General features: G+C 44.3%; 1 protein-coding gene across 8 annotated transcripts in view; it reads right to left on the bottom strand.

Moving 5' to 3' along the window:
• nrip1a (nuclear receptor interacting protein 1a) overlaps window positions 1–17,616 on the bottom strand; it is a 139,506-nt gene that overhangs the window by 16,692 nt on the left and 105,198 nt on the right. For 5 of the 8 annotated variants that reach the window (XM_072259860.1, XM_072259858.1, XM_072259861.1 and 2 more), the window contains one exon: window positions 2,882–3,048. The exons of 2 other annotated variants lie outside the window; for them this stretch is intronic. The gene's annotated coding sequence lies outside the window, so the exon portion shown is untranslated. Of the gene's footprint in view, window positions 1–2,881; window positions 3,049–5,917; window positions 5,941–17,616 lie in introns of those variants that run through there. One more of the 8 variants, XM_072259864.1, reaches the window with a different exon arrangement.

The raw sequence follows: 17,616 nt of genomic DNA, 5'->3' as shown, positions 1-17,616 counted from the left end.
AGATACAAAAGCCTAAAAGACATTGCATTAGGCTCAAAACCAGCTTTAATTCCATTGTTATAGGACTATTGAACGTTTCCCTAGTTAACAGCGGTCCCCAACCATGTGCAAAGCATGTGCTACCGGGCCGCGAGGAAGCGATATGGGTCAGCTGCACCTTTCCTCATTCCCTGTCACGCACTACTGAACTTGAACATGGGGTTGCCAACTGTCCCGTATTTGCCGGGACATCCCGTATATTGGGCTAAATTGGTTTGTCCCATACGGGACTGCCCTTGTCCCATATTTCCCCCGCTAAGGTAGAGCGTTCCTATGAAACCTTTCGTGCCGAAATGTCGTAAAGCGAAGAAGCAATTACCATTAATTTATATGGGAAAAATTTTTGAGCGTTCCCAGACCCAAAAATACCCTACCAAATCATACCAAATAACAAACCTGAAATAACTCTGAGATATAGTAAAAACATGAATGATATGATAAATACACAACCTATATAAAGTAGAAATAATGTATGTGCAGTGTAGTCGGGAAGATTAAGGCAAAACCGATTTGTGGAAAGAAAATGGGAACGTACGCACACGTCACGCATGCGCACACAGGTGCCCGCGCAAGGCTTCATGGTCGTGGTAGTCTTTCCTGGGGTAAACACAAGTGTTCTGGGATTCGACTGCTACATTTGTCCCTGCTTCACTCTGCATTAGTTATTGGTTTACCTTGTCCTACCTCAATGCCCTGTGTAATGATTTGATTTGTATGAACAGTATGAAAGAATAGTTTTTCACTATTGGGCACATGTGATAATAATAAACCAATTTATGAGAGGATTAAATAATAAACACAAAAGATTCTTGGAAATAATTTGAAAAATGTGTAGCTCGGATGGCTGATGGTTGGGTTGAGTTGCTCCCTGAGCTTGGCAATTTACTTGCAACCATTTCGTCACCATTTCCACCCCACATCACAAATGAGTTTCTGAAATGACGGCCAATCAGCTGATCGATAAGTATATAAAGGCCAAGCATTCGGAGGACACACTCCAATCAAGAGCACACTGGTGATGTCTTCTCCAATAGTGATGAAAAGTTTGCAAGTAATTACAACTCAACCCAAACAAGAGATTCTGCAGATGCTGGAAATCTAGAGCAACACACAAAATGCTGAAGGAACTCAGCAGGTCAGGCAGCATGAATAAATACTCAATGTTTCAGGCCGAGTCCCTTCATCAGGACTTCAAAAGCTCTCGTTTTGACTTCTGGTAAGATGGCTGCATATTTGGTCACAGTGACCTCTCTGGGTCCAACAAGTGGTGTAAGTATGGTCTTAAATGTTTTATCTTGTGACGACAAGACCTCAATACTGCCAGTACGGCTTATCGGTCCATTGGTAAGACCGACAGTGGGGAAGCTGCGTGGCCTCAGTTGTTGCGCAGTCCAGGCCCTCGTGCCGAGTTGCCTGTAACAGCCATCCGGGGGAGGATGTGCCGGGGCAGTGTGGGAGACAGCGGGCACACAGGCCGGCTCCCCAATCAGTGCTGCTCTCCAGAGTTCACCCCTGGAAGACGAGCTGGCTTATCCCAGCACAAGATGAGGAACTGCTGCGTGCTTATTGGCTCCAGGACAACATCCCAGCATCATCAGGTCTTCAGGCTAAACCACTAAAGGCCTTGTGCTAATATTATCTTTGTGCCTACATATGCAATCATTACGATATCAAAGTTTAAAGCGCAAAGTAAACTTATTATTAAAGTACATATATGAGATTAGTTTTCTTGCAGGTAAATTCAGTAAATCCAAGCATCATAATAGCATCAGTGAAAGACTATGCACAACAAGATGAATAAACGATCTGCAGAGGACAACAGACAGTGAAAATACAAAAGAAAAAAATAATAAATAAAAAAGCAATCGATATTGAGAATATGAGATGAGACCTTGAAGGTGGTTGTGGGAACAGTTCAGTGATGAGGTGAATGAAGTTATTCCTCTGGTTTACCCGTGATGGACTGGGACATATCTAATACTTTTTGTGGGATTTCCTGCAGAAGGGCAGAAATGTGCTGTGTGTTGTGTGTGACTATAGTACTGGACTTTGCACCTTGGCCCAGAGTAACGCTGTTTTGTTTGGCTGCATACATGTGTATGCTTGAATGACAATTACACTTGAGCTCGACTTCCACCCTTGTGATACCAGACACACAAAAATGAGGATCCGTTTCCCGCATATTCTGTGCCTGTCTAAATGCCTCTTTCATACCACTATCATACTACTCCTCACAGTGAGTCCCAGACACCTACCACTCTGTGTAAAGAAAAGCTTAGCCCACATACTTCCCCCCTCACACCTTCAGTAACTGGCATTGCTGCCCTGGGAAAAAGGGGGTTACAGACTCAATCAACTCCACCACGGGCACAAGCCTGCCCACCACGGAGGACATCCCTCACCATCCCTCACATGCCCTTTTTGCCTTTCTATCACTGAGCAACCTCAAGACCAACACTCAACAATTTAGGAACGGTAACTTTCCCTCTCCAAATTACTGAATGACCAGTGAACTCACTGCCTCATTATTCACAAACACAGAACTCTGCAGATGCTGGAAATCTACAGTAACACACACAAAATGACGGTGGAACTCAGCAGGTCAGGCAGCATCTGTGAAGAGGAGCAAAGAGCCAACATTTCAGCCCAAGACCCTTCACGGCTGGGAAGGCAGGGGGAAGAAGCCAGATTACGAAGCTGGGGTGAGGGGAAAGCGTTCAAGCTGGCAGGTCATAGGTGAGCACATGAACAAAGAGGAGCAGGGATCACAGACAGGGAGCAGCAAGATGGTCTCACTGAACTGCCATTGAAGAGAAGATTTAAACCTTCAGCGTGGACATACCTGGAAAAGATTTCACAGTGGAGCAGCAAATCATAGAAGTGATTCTGCAGATGTTGGAAATCCAGAGCAACACACAAAATGCTGGAGGAGCTCAGCAAGTCAGGCAGCATCCATAGAGGGGAATAAACAGTTGATGTCTCGGACTGAGATCCTTCATCAGGACTGGACTGGAAAGAAGGAGGAAGAAGCCAGAATGAGAAGTGTGGTGAATTATTCTTTTTTTTTAACATTATTTATTTATATTTGTAATTTATACATTTTATGTCTAGCAGTGTACTGCTACTACAACACAACATGTCATATCAAAGTCAAAGTAAAATTTATTATCAAAGTACATACCGTATCAGTTACCATACACTACCCTGAGATTCATTTTCTTGCAGGAATTTACAAGAAAATAAAGAAATACAATATAATTTATGAAATAAAATACATAAACAAAGACTTTCGAACAACCAATGTGCAAAAGAAGATAAATTGTGCAAATAAACATATAACACTGAGAACATGTGTTGTAAAGAGTTCTTGGCAGTGAGTCTGTAAGTCATAGAATCAGTTCAATGTAGTGGTGAATGAAGTTATCCAAATGGGTTCAGGAGCCTGATGATTGTAGGGCAGGGGTTCGTAACATTCTTTATGCCATGGACACCAACCATTGACTGAGAGGTCCATGGACCCCAATTTGGGAACCCCTGGGGTAATAACTGTTCCTGAACCTGGTGGTGTGGCTCTTGTACCTCCTGCCCAATGATGGCAGCGAGAAGAGAGCACGGCTTAGATGTTCGGGGTCTTTGACGATGGATGCTGCTTTCTTGTGGCAATGCTCTATGTAAATATACTCAGGTATGGGGTGGACTTAGTGATGATGTGTGCTGATGGTGATTGTGGAGGAGGTGTTGTTGCCAATCCATACAAACTGGGGTCTGCCAGTGAGGAAATCAAGAATCCAGTTCCACAGTGGGGTATCAAAACCTAGGTCTTGGAGCCTTGCAATGAGTTTTGAGGGGATGATAGTGTTCAATGCTGAGCTGTACTCAATGAAGAGTAACCTGATGTATGCATCTTCATTGTCCAGGTGTTCCAGAGCTGATTGAAGAGTCAATGAAATGGCCTCTGGTGTTGACCTATTTTGATAGAGTTTAGAGCACAGATTTAAGGTGAGAGGGGTAACATTTCAGAAGGACCCGAGAGGCAACTTCTTCATGCATAGGGTGATATATTTCTGAAACGAGCTGCCACATGAAGTGGGTACAAATAACAGTTAAAAGACACTTCGACAGGTACATGGTTAGGAAGGACTTAGAAAAGGAGTTCCCAACATTTTTATGTCATTGACTCCTGCCATTAGCTGAGGGGTGAGTCCGTGAACCCCAGGTTGGGAACCCCTGGTTTCGAGGGATATTGGACAAATAAGAGGAAACAGGACTAGCTTAGGTGGACATCTTGGTCGGCATGGACAAGTTGGACCAAAGGGCCTGTTTCCATGACTCTTATTATCCCTAGCCTTGAGAGATTTGTTTGGAGATTGCAGGTTGCAGTTTCTTCTTCGAAAGGCAAAGGTTCAGGGGAGAAATAATGAAATAACATCAAGTGAAATATTTCTGATGCAATTTCATATGTTTGAGATACTCCAGAGAACCATGAAGCGTATAATAGGCAGATCGCTGCTGTAGTGTATGGAACAGCAGCAATCAGTTTACTGACAGCAAGCTTATGATGACATAATTAGACCATAAGACATAGGAGCAGAAGTAGGAAATTCAGACCATCAAGTCTTCTCTGTCATTGCATCATGGATAATTTATCATCCTCCTCAATCCCATTCTCCTGACTTCTTCTCGTAACCTTTAGCATCCCGACTAATCAACCTCCGCTTTAAATGTACTCAATGACTTGGCCTTCACAGCTGTCCATGGCAATGAATTCCACAGATTCTCCACTCTCTGGCTAAAGAGTTTCTCCTCAACTCTGTTCTGTCCCTCTATTCAGAGGCTGTGCCCTCTGGTCCAAAACTTACCCACTGTTGGAAGCATCCTCTTCACATCCACTCTATCTAGGCCTTTCAGTATTCAATAGGTTTCAATGAGATCCCCCGTCATTCTTCTAAGCTCTAGCAAGTACAGGCCCAGAGACATCAAATGCTCTTCATACCTTAACCTTTTCATTCCTGAAATCTTTCTTGTGAACTTCCTCTGGACTCCAATACCAGAACATCCTGTTGCACATAAGGGGTCCGAACTGCTCACAACACTTCATTTGAGATCTAACCAATGCTTTATAAACTCCCAGCTTATTATAATTAGTAAACAACAGGAATTCTACAGATGCTGGAAATTCAAGCAACACACATCAAAGTTGCTGGTGAACGCAGCAGGCCAGGCAGCATCTCTAGGAAGAGGTACAATCGACGTTTCGGGCCGAGACCCTTCGTCAGGACTAACTGAAGGAAGAGCTGGTAAGAGATTTGAAAGTGGGAGGGGGAGGGGGAGATCCAAAATGATAGGAGATTGGCTCCATCCCTCCCCCTCCTGTCTTCTCCTATCATTTTGGATCTCCCCCTCCCCCTCCCACTTTCAAATCTCTTACTAGCTCTTCCTTCAGTTAGTCCTGACGAAGGGTCTCGGCCCGAAACGTCGACTGTACCTCTTCCTAGAGATGCTGCCTGGCCTGCTGCGTTCACCAGCAACTTTGATGTGTGTTGCTTATTATAATTAGTGATGTTAGTTGAAATGTTCAAAACTAAGTAGGTTCTTGATTAATTCAAACCTGCTTACACTGGCTGGAGAGTCAGTAGCTAAAAACTTAAATATACAGTATTGGAAAGACGGTTTGTGAGGATGTTGCGAGGATGCAAGGGCTAGTGTTATAAAGGGAGGTTGGGCAGACTGGGAAGTTATTCTCTGGGGTGTAGGGCACTGAGGGGTGACCTTATAAAGGTGTGTAAGACTATGAGAAGCATAGATAAGGTGAATGTAAAATCAAATTCCCTTTGCATAGTGGAATGACTGTGGGATCGCACAGTAGCGTAGCACTTACAGCGTCAGATCTCACCAATCGGGGGTTCAATTCCCGCCACTGTCTGTAAGGAGTTTGTACATTCTCCCCGTGGGTTTCCTCAGGGTGCTCCAGTTTCCTCCTGTATTGCAAGGATGTGCAGTTAGGGTTAGTGATTTGTGGGTACGTTATGTCGGTGCCAGAAGCATGGTGACACTTGCGTGCTGCCCCCACGCAGTCTGTGCTCGTTTGGCGCAAACGACGCATTTCACTGTATGTTTTGATGTATGCTACGTGTGACAAATAAAGGTGATTGTTTAAGATGAGATGAGATCATAGGTTTAGGATGAGCAGGGGAAGATTTAAAGCACTGACTTCTTCAAAGTGTGGTCCGTATATGGAAAGAGCTGCCAGAGGAAGAGTTTGAGGCAGCTACAATGATGACATTTAAGAGACATTTACAAGCATTTTGTCTGGATGCATTACAGATGGGTATGGCAATTGCTGTGTGTGTGAATGCAGGAAACTGAAGCAACACAGATCAGCACACCACAGGAACCAGCCTCCCCTCTGTGGACCCTGTCTACACTTCTCACTGCCTTCGTAAAGCTGCCAGCATAATCAAAGACCTCTCCCACCCCAGACATTCTCTCTTCACCCTTCTCCCATCGGGCGGGAGACACAAAAGCCTGAAAGCACATACCATCAGGCTCAGGGACAGCGTCTGCCCAGCTGTTATAAGACTACTGAGCATAAGACTTAAGACATAAAGCAGAATTAGGCCACTCGGCCCAATGAATCTGCTCTGCAATTGAAAAGTGCCCTAGTACGATAAACTGGACTCTTGGTCTCACAACCTACCTCGTTAGAATCGTTCACTTTATCATTTACTGCACCTAGTTCTGGTCGCTTTTACACTTCATTCTGCATTGCTATTGTTTTACCTTATTCTATCTCAATGTGTAATAATCTGATCGGCATGAACAGTATGCAAAACAAGTTTTTCACTGTATCTTGGAACATGCAACAATAATAAACCAATACCAATACCGATATCAATACATTAGGATAGAAAACGTTTCAAGCAACCTTTTTTATGCCATGGACCTCTACCATGAAACGAGGGGTCCACGGACCCTGGGTCGGGCACCCCTGGTTTAGAGGGGCATCATGAGGTGGCATGGCAGCGTAGTGGTTAACACAACACTTTACAGTACTGGCGACCTGGGTTAAATTCCCGGTGGTGCCTGAAAGGAGATTGTACGTTCCCCTCGTAACCACGTGGTTTTCCTCTGGGTGCTCTGGCTTCCTCCCATGGTCCAAGGATGTAGCGATTGGTGGGTTAACTGATCAATGTGAATTGTCCTGTGATTAGGCTCGGATCAAATCGGGGGCTGCTGGACAGTGTGGCTCGAAGGGATTGCAGCTGTATCTGAATCAATAAATACACAAGATGATGACCACACTTCGTTTAATTTGCAAATTGTTGTGACCTTGACGGGCACATATTCAGTGTTACAAAAGGGAATTGGATAGAGATTTGAAAAGAAAAGCTTTGTGGGTTGTGGGAAGAGGACAGGGAGGATAATGACCTGGAGAACTCCTTGAAAGATAGATATATGGATATTTTATTGATCCCAAAGGAAATTAGTGTCACAGTAGCATTAGAAGTGTACAGATATATAAATATACAAATATTAGAAGAGACGTACGAAATAAGTTACCACAAACAGTCTCATAGGTGGGGGCATCACTTCCCCAGCTATAGGTTGACTCAATATAGAGCCTAATGGCTGAGGGTAAGAATTACCTCACCTAGCACTCTTTGGAGCAGTGCAGTTGTGTTAGTCTATAACTAAAAGCCCTCCTCTGTTCAGCCAAGGTGGCATGCAGAGGGTGAGAAACATTATCCAGAATTTCTAGGATTTTCCGTAGGGTCTTGTTCTACCACAGCCTCCAGTGTGTCCAGTTTGACTCCTATATTAACCGAGCCAGCCTTTCTAATCTTTATTGAGCTTGTGTTGATGCCATTGACTCAGCACACCACCACACAGAAGATTGCACTGGTGACAACGGACTGGTAAAACATGTGAAAAAGAGGCCTGCGTACTCCAAAAGACCTTAGTCTCCTCAGGATGCAAAGGTGACTCTGGCCCTTCCTGTACACAGTCTCTGTATTGGTGCTCGACTCAAATCTGTCATCCAGGTGCACCCCCAGGTAATTGTAGGTCCTCACCACATCCACGTCCTCACCATCGATAGTAAAAGGAGGGAGGAGAAATGGCGGCGCGATGCAGAGTGCACAGCTGTTCCGAATTATGTCAATTATGTGTTAACTAGGGGGCCGTGCACAATCCAGATTTAATGGAGACAGCCGTGAGAGCACGGAGGAACACCTGAAGAAACTTCTGAAGTGCTTGCTTCGCTGCTGCTGCTACTGTGTGATCGAGAATCTCCGGAGACGAAGGCCCCAAATCCTCCGCTTTGCCTATTGCCTGTTGCTGGGGCCGGGGTCAAAGCGCTCAGGAGAGATGGTGCTCGGTGCTCAGTGTTGGAGAGTTGGTCGGAGGCTCGGAGTTTTCGGATGGACTCGGAGTCAGACTGTGGATGCTTCCAGGATGCTGCATTGGTAAGTTGGCAGCGCTGGAGGTTTACCATCTGTGTGAGATGATGGGACTTTCGAGAGACTTTTGAGACTTTTACCGTGCCATGGTCTGTTCTTATCAAATTACGGTATTGCTTTGCACTGTTGTAACTGTATGTTATAATTATGTGGTCTTTGTTAGTTTTTAAGTCGGTTTGTCATGTGTTTCCGTGATATCATTCTGGAAAAACATTTTATCATTTCTAAATGCATGCATTACTAAATGACAATAAAAGGGGACTGCGTGTCCTCATAATCTAAAAATCTAACAAGGAGCAGTGCAGGCTTAGCCTTCCTAAAGTCTGTCACCAACTCCTTTGTCTTACTGATGTTGAGCTGCAGAATATTCAGTGCACACCATTTGACAAAGTCCTCCACCAGGGCCCTGTATTCATCCTCCCGTTCTCCTTTTACACACTCAACTATTGCTGAGTCATGAAGAAAATTTCTGCAGATGACATGACTCAGTGTTGTATCTAAAGTCCGAGGTATACAGGGTAAACAGGAAGGGAGCCAATACAGTCCCCTGTGTGGCCCCAGTGCTGCTTAGAGCCATGTCTGACACACAGCTCTGAAGCTGCACAAACTGTGGTCTGCCAGTCAGGTCATCCATTATCCAGGATACAATAGAAGTGCCAACCTGCATTGAATGGAGTTTTTCCCCCTAGCAATGAGGGCAGTATGGTATTGAAGGCAAAATCAAAAAACAAGATCCTCACAGTGCTGCCCTGCTTATCCAAATGGGAGTAGGCTCTGTGCAGCAGGTAGACGACAGCGTCGTCAACTCCAGTGTGGGCAAACTGCAGGGGATCGAGGGCTGATGTGACCAGGGGTCAGAGGTGAGCCAGGACCTGCCTCTCTAGGGCCTTCACAATGTGTGAGGTTAGGGACACTTTACGCTGGTCCTTCCAGACTTTCGGTTGGCCCTTTCTGGGTACTGAGACCACACATGATGTTTTCCACACAGTGAGGGCCCTTTCCGGGCTGAGACTCAGATTGAGAATGCACTGGAGAACTCCACACAGCTGCTCAGCACACTCCTTCAGGACCTTGGGGGTTCACGCCATCCGGTCCCAATGCTTTGCCGTGTCTGAGTTTCCCCACAGTCCTTCTCACCTGCTCAGTAATAAAGGTGAGTCCACGATGACTGGGGAGTTGGCAGAAGGTGGGGGCTGGGGAAGGTGGATATCAGGATGGTAGCAGTTGGTATGTGGAGGTGTAGATGGTGGGTGCGGGACAAAAAGGGGATATAGACAGTGGTAGCCTGTGTTGTTCATCCATGTGTTGAATTTGAGGGGGGAGCATTGGATGCCTCAGCACCTGGACTGGTATGCTAAGGGGGGTGTGAACAGGTATCAGTTATCAAAGCTACCGAAGGATTGGTTAACCCATTCACGGCTGCATTCTGAGGCTGATTGTAGCCAGTGATGTTCTCCATGCCTCTCAACACCCGCCATGCAGTACCCTGCCCAGGCTTGTTCTCCAGCTCTCTCCTGTATTCCTCTTTAGCCACCTTGATCTTCTCCTTTAGCTCCCTCTGCACGTTTCAATTCCTGCCCGTCTCCTGATCTACAGGCTCTCTTTTTGTGGTTGAGAAGAGCATTAGATTACTGGTGACCCATGGTTTGTTGTTAGGGAAGCAGCAAACGGTCCTTGATTGTGTTACAGTGTCCACACAGAAGTTGATGTAGCCAGTGATTCCAACAGTAAGTCCGTTAATGCCCTCCCCATATGGTTCACAAAGCACATTCCAGTCAGCAACCTTAAAGCAGCCTTTCAAGGCCTCAATGGGATCTGGTATGTGGAGGTGGAAAGAGACAGCACGAGCGCAAATGAACCAAGTGCCTCCTACAAACCTGGATTCTAAACAAACCTGCTCTTCCACATCAGGGTTTCTACAGATGTGTTGTGGACAGCATTCTGACTGGTTACAGGAGCATGAAGGCACACGCTCAATGACTCAGGAACGGCTTCTTCCCCTCTGAATGGATATTCAACCCATGAACACCACCTCAGTACATTTTTGCACTACTTTTTAAATTTAACTATACATATAACTTGCTGTAATTCAGTTTTTTAAATTATGTATTGCAATGTACTGCCATTGTAAAACAACATAATTCACGACATACTGTATGCTGGTGATAACAAACCTGATTCTGATGTATTGCTCTGAGTATGTAGCAAATCTGAATCAGGTTTATTATCATTGACAATGTCTCTATTTTATTTCTTAGAAGTTTACACAGATTCGACATTTCACCAGAAATGCGGACGAACTTCTATAGACGCACAGTGGAGAGTATCCTATCTGATTGCTGTTGTGTATTTAGTATTTCAGTTTAATTTGAGTGATCTTGTAAATATATTGTTTGATTAACCATTCTTTGTTGTTTAAATAATTCACTATAGTTATATATAAAAATATGTTCATTGTATACATCGTGACACTATGTGACACCTCGCTTAAAGTAACGAATGACGATTTTCTTCTAATTAGTTTAACGTTTTGGAGTTACAAAACATAACAGTTGCATCATAGCCTGATATGGAGACACCAATATCCTTAAATGCAAAAGCCTACAAAAAGTAGTGGATGCAGCCCCTGTTCATCACAGGAAAAGCTCTTCCCACACTGAGCTCAGGTGACATGGAGTGCTGCCACAAGAAAACAGCACCCATCTTCAACAAAACCCCTCACTCACCATCAGCAAAACCAAAGAGCCGATTACCAACGACAGGAGGGAAAAAGCAAAGGTCCATGAGCCAGCCTTCATCATGGGAATGGAGGCAGACAGGGTCAGGAGCTTTAAGTTCCTTTGCATCAAGATTACAGAAGATCTGTCCTGGGTCCAGCATGTAAGTGTCAACACAACAATGGCATGTTGTGCCTCTACTTTCTTAGAACTATGCGTGTCACCAAAAACTGAGACAAACTTCTATGGTTGCACGGTACAGAGTATCCTAACTGATTGCATCATGGCCTAGTGTAGAAAGCCAGTGCCCAGGAATAGAAAAATCTACAGAAACTGGCAGATACTGCCCAGTACATCACAGGTAGAGCCCTTCCCATTATTTCAGCAAGGCATTTGACAAGGTATCCCATACATCATGACACTATGTGACAGCTCACCTAAAGTAACAAACGATGATAAGTAACTTATTGAGAAAGTAAGGAGGCATGGGATCCAAGGGGACATTGCTTTGTGGATCCAGAAATGGCTTGCCCACAGAAGGCAAAAAGTGGTTGTAGACAGTTCATATTCTGCACGGAGGTCAGTGACCAGTGGTGTGCCTCAGAGATCGGTTCTGGGACCCCTACTCTTCGTGATTTTTATAAATGACCTGGATGAGGAAGTGGATGGATGGGTTAGTAAATTTGCTGATGACATAAAGGTTGGGGGAGTTGTGGATAGTGTGGAGGGCTGTCAGAGGTTACAGCAGGACATTGATAGGATGATAGGATGCAAAACTCGGCTGAGAAGTGGCAGATGGAGTTCAACCCAGATAAGTGTGAGGTGGTTCATTTTGGTAGGTCAAATATGATGGCAGAATATAGCATTAATGGTAAGACTCTTGGCAGTGTGGAGGATCAGAGGGATCTTGGGGTCCGAGTCCACAGGACACTCAAGGCTGCTGCGCAGGTTGACTCTATGGTTAAGAAAGCATACAGTGCATTGGTCTTCATCAATCGTGGGATTGAGTTTAGGAGCCAAGAGGTAATGTGGCAGCTATATAGGACCCTGGTCAGACCCCACTTGGAGTACTGTGCTCAGTTCTGGTCGCCTCACTACAGGACGGATGTGGTAAACATAGAAAGGGTGCAGAGGAGATTTACAAGGATGTTGCCTGGATTGGGGAGCATGCCTTATGAGAATAGGTTGCGTGAACTCAGCCTTTTCTCCTTGGAGCGACGGAAGATGAAAGGTGACTTGATAGAGGTGTATAAGATGATGAGAGGTATTGATCGTGTGGATAGTCAGAGGCTTTTTCCCAGGGCTGAAATGGCTAGCATGAGAGGGCACAGCTTTAAGGTGCTTGGAAGTAGGTACAGAGGGGGGGGATGTCAGGGATAAGTTTTTTACGCAGAGAGTGGTGAGTGTGTGGAATGGGCTGCTGGCGACAGTAGTGGAGGCAGATACGATAGGGTCTTTTAAGAGACTCCTGGACAGGTACATGGAGATCAGAAAAATAGAGGGCTATGGGTAACCCTAGGTAATTTCTCAGGTAAGGACATGTTCGGCACAGCTTTGTGGGCCAAAGGGCCTGTATTGTGCTGTAGGTTTTCTATGTTCTCTATGTTTCTATATTTGAGTACACCGTGGATTCTGGTTAATTGGGACATATCAGGATCAGTACATTTTGGCCCAATTAAGCGGGTGCCTGATTAGCCAAAGTTTCATGGAAGTAGTTAAAAGGTATAAAAAAGACAAACTACCATTTAACTGAGTCACAAATTATGTAATTAACTGAAATACAGAACAGATTAGAACACTACCAATACCTCTACAGTACAATAAAACTGTGTATTAGTTCCTAACAGTTATCGATGGAGGAATTCATCTGCCATATTCTTTTGATTGACTACCTTCCTACAATGCTTTAGATGATTGAATCCCCCAAATCTTCACTTTCATTGTAACATTCAAGATGATTGTCGATACCTTCGTTATTCCTAACTTGATGAAGTAGTGAAATTGTTTCATTTTCACTCACGGCTGCCTCTGGCATCTCTAAGCCTGAATGCTTGAATCCATAGTGAGCAGTTTTGAATTGTCTTACTGTTTACTTGTCGCCAACTATCAGTGACAAAAGCATTGCCTTTTGAACACAAACACACACAACTAACGCTATTTAAAAACTGATGGCACTAAACACAGTATAGTGTCTAATGGCCATGCCAGAGCACGCGACTGATGCTAGTTAGAAACTGTTCAGCAACAGTCTCCTGCCCGAATTCAGCAGCATAGTATTCGAAATAGATGATGGGAATCTCGGCTATTTTCTTGATTTTGCTTTTGTTCTCCTAGAGTTGTCCCAAATAAATGGCTGTCCCAATTAACCGATGGCTCAATTAACCGTAACACAACATATTTACATAGAGCACTGCTTCACCCATCAGGCTCCTGAACCAGTGAGGATAACTTCACTCACCTCAACTCTGAACTGATTCTAACACCTACAGACTGACTTTCAAGGAGTTTTTAAACTCATGTTCTCAGTATTATATTTTTATTTGGATAGTTTGTCTTTTTTGCGCATTGATTGTTTCTCAGTCTTTGTTTATGTAGTCTTTTTTTCATAAATTCTATTGTATTTTTAAAAAAATTTCTTGTAAATGCCTTCCAGAAAAGTAATCTCAAGGTAGTACATGGTAACATATAAGTACTTTGATAATAAATTTAGTTTTGAACTTTGAACTTTTGAACTTTGAACACACGTCTCCAAAGCACAGTCGCCATAGCAACCTTCCCTTATAACTCTGTGAATGCAAATCCTAGCGTTCAGAACATAGATACAGTTCTTTTTGCTATCTCCCCGTCAAAGTATTGTTAATTGCTCCATACCTTAAAATTTTCTGGCTGGGTTGCAGACCAGACAGGGAAAACTGCACACAATATCCACAAGAAAATGAAAATCAGGGTTGTATGCAGTGACATTTAGTCTATGTACTTTGATAACACATTTACTTTGAACTTTGATATTTACTTTACGTCAAATGTGTGATGATTTGCAGAAGCCTGCTGCCAGGGCAGGCATCTGAGATTGGGTGGAGAGGCCTCAACTCCTGGGTGTGTGTGGGGAGGGCAGCCAGTGGGCCGAGGGGGGTCTGAGGAGGATCTCCTGAAACAGAAGTGCTGGTAATCTTTGGAAATCAGTTCCAATTCAGGGTTCGGACCCGGGATGTCAACAGTCCCTCACACACCCTCCCCCCCCCACCCCCCCGCCCCTTCTACAGATGCTGCCTGACCCACAGAGCTCTTGGAGCCGATTGTGTGTTAACACATGTATTGACCCTTCAGCATACAATGTTGTGCCACATTTTTAACCTACTCTAAGATCAATATGACCCTTACCTCCCACATTCAGACATCCCACCTCTCCCGGAAGTTCTGGGAGTCTCCTGCATATCGATAGTGGCTCCCTGACGCTTGGAAATTATATACAATATCCCGGAAATAGATTTTTTTGAGAGGGAGAGGGAGGAAGAGAGCGAGCATCCTGATTGGTCTCTCTTCGTGCTAAGAGTGGCCCCCAACTACCGGGCCGTGAGGAAACAATATGATTTGGCAATATGAAACGATACGAGTCAGCTGCACCTTTCCTCATTCCCTGTCACGCACTGTTGAATTTTAACGCATGCAAGATCATCAGTGACCCAAGACGTGCAAAGGAATGGGTCCGTGACCCATTTGTGAATGTCCCCAGTGAATCATCCACGTCAGCGCGGGAAAAAGATCAACTCCTCGAGCTTGCAAATGATGGTGAGCTGAAAAGTATGTTTGACATAACATCTCTGCTGACATCCTGGATCAAAGTCAAGGCTGAATATCCTGAGATAGCCACGAAAGCACTGAAAGCGTTGCTTCCATTTCCAACATATTTCTGTGAAGCGGAGTTTTCTGCGATGAATGCAACAAAAGCTAAATTGCGGAATAGGCAGGACATAAGAAACCCCTTCGAGTATCGCTGTCTCCCGTCACCCCTCGATAGGACCGTCTTGTTGCAGGAAAACAAGCCCAGGGCTCCCACTGATTCAGCGATATTGGTGTGTTGCAATGATTTTATATGTTCATACAAGGAAAATATGCGCTATGTATTTAATATCCAAACGTTACTTAAAATGTTATGATGCTATTGACTTATAAGTGACTTATAATTCAGTGGTCCCAGCTTCCGGGCCGCGAAGAATACAACGGTGTTCAGAAGGCACCCAGCACATCTTTAAGAAAAAAGCCGAAATAAACAAGCTAATTAATTAGGTGCCACCCTAATTAGATTGCCGATTGTGTCGCCTCTGATCTGGGCCGACATTTATGTGCCGGGCGGCACCTAATCAATTCGCTTGTTTATTTCGGCTTTTTTCTTAAAGATGTGCTGGGTGCGTTCTGGCTACAGTTGTATTCTCCGCGGATCGGTATCGGTTCGCTGCCCGGAGGTTGGTGACCACTGTTATAATTGACTTATCACTACATTCATGCGAGGAAAATATGCGCTGTGTGTTTAATATTAAATTCGTTAGACGAACCCTTTTAGAAACGAAATTGAGTGTATTAGCCACTTACAAGTGACTTACAGTTATCACCTATATTCCGGTCGCGTTTAACACCCACCCCCACCCCACCCCCGACCCGGCCGGTCCGCAAGAATATTGTCAATATTAAACTGGTCCACAGTGCAAAAAACGTTGGGGACCCCTGATTTAAACTAGCTGGCTGGTTGCTAAGGAGCTACTCTGTTGATGTCCTACGTGATGAGGCCAAACTCCCTGTAGACTTGCTTAAAGTTGTAATAGCATAAACATGATAATATTTATCATGATAATAAACATGATAATATAAGTACATATTTTAATGTCACATTTGCGGCAGATACCCAACTTGGTTTACAGATTAGACAAAATCACTAAACAAAGTATTAAATACACCCTGGGAGGTCGATGGGGGGAGTGATATGGGGTTGCGGGGGGGTGGGGGTGCTACCTCCCTGAGATGAGTTTTTGCAGGGTGGGCTGTCTGCATATTTCCCTCCGTTTCTCTATCACCCATGTGCCTATATAAGAGTCTCTTAAATACCCCTAATACTCCTGCCTTTACCATCATCCCTGGGTACACCCACTACTGTCTATGTTTGAAACTTATCTCTGACATCCCCCTATACTTCCCTCCAATCACCTTAAAAATTCTGTCCTGGGAAAAAGACCCTGGCTATCCGTTTGATAAATCCCTCTTATAATCTTGTACACTTCTATCAAGTCATCTCTCCTTCAGTCCAAATATCCTGGTAAATCACCTCTGCACCCTCTCTAAAGCTTCCACGCCCTTCCTATAATGAAGTGACCAGAACTAAACGTGTTGAACTAAACAAAGGATAACGGTTGGATTATCCTTTGCGTTTTTGGCTAATATTGTAGGAGGCAACAAGGACATATACAGAAGTGGTTGAGTGGTGTCACAAGAACAAACTTACAACTGAGCAGCAATATGAACAAGGAATTGATTGTGGACTTCAGGAAGAAGAAGTCTAGGGAATACACGCCACTCCTCAGTGAGGGTATCAACAATGGAAAAGGTGAGCAGTTTCAAGTTCCTGGGCAACTGTGTCTCAGAGGATCTACTGTATCCTGGGCCCAACGTATTGAGGCAATCACAAAGCAGACACGCCAGCAGCTATATTTCATTAGGAGTATGAGGAGATTTGGAATGTCACCAAAGACCTGCAAATTTTATTCAGATGTTCCACAGGGAGCACTCTGACTGGTTGCATCACCGTCTGGTATGGACGGGCCACTGCAGAGGATCAGAAAAAGCTGCAGAGGGTTGTAAACTCAGCCAGATCCTTCATGGAAACTAGCATCCCCACCATGAAGGACATCTTCAAAAGAAGAATGCCTCAAGAAGGCGGTGTTGTGTATTTAATATTTCAATAATATTCATGTAAGCGTGTGTGTATATATATTTTATATATATATATATATATATATATATAAAGTTGATTAAGTGTTCTTCATTTAATTAATTACGGGTTATACATAAAATACGTTAATGCGTTTGTTACGTATTGCACTGTACTGCTGCTGCAAAACAACAGATTTCATGATGATTGTCAGTGATAATAAACCCGATTCTGATTCTGAGGATCACCAGGTAGCACGATACGCCTTGAGGCTTTCACTCTGTTCAAATGGATGTGGGTTTTCAGTTTGGTATTCAGGTATGGATGGTGAGTTGGGACATCTCAACAAAATTCCTCGCACTCCCCACACACAGCACCCCCTTGCCCCTCCCACGCTCGCCCCACCAACCCCCATGCCCATATCTCAGAACCCCTCCTTCCCAAAATCCTACTAGCCTGGCCAATAACACTGACTGAACCC

This window comes from Mobula birostris, chromosome 6 (genome assembly GCF_030028105.1).
Source record: "Mobula birostris isolate sMobBir1 chromosome 6, sMobBir1.hap1, whole genome shotgun sequence".
NCBI lineage: Eukaryota > Metazoa > Chordata > Chondrichthyes > Myliobatiformes > Myliobatidae > Mobula > Mobula birostris.
The sequence above is the reverse complement of the archived record's forward strand: the minus strand, read 5'-3'. Positions and strand labels throughout refer to the sequence as shown.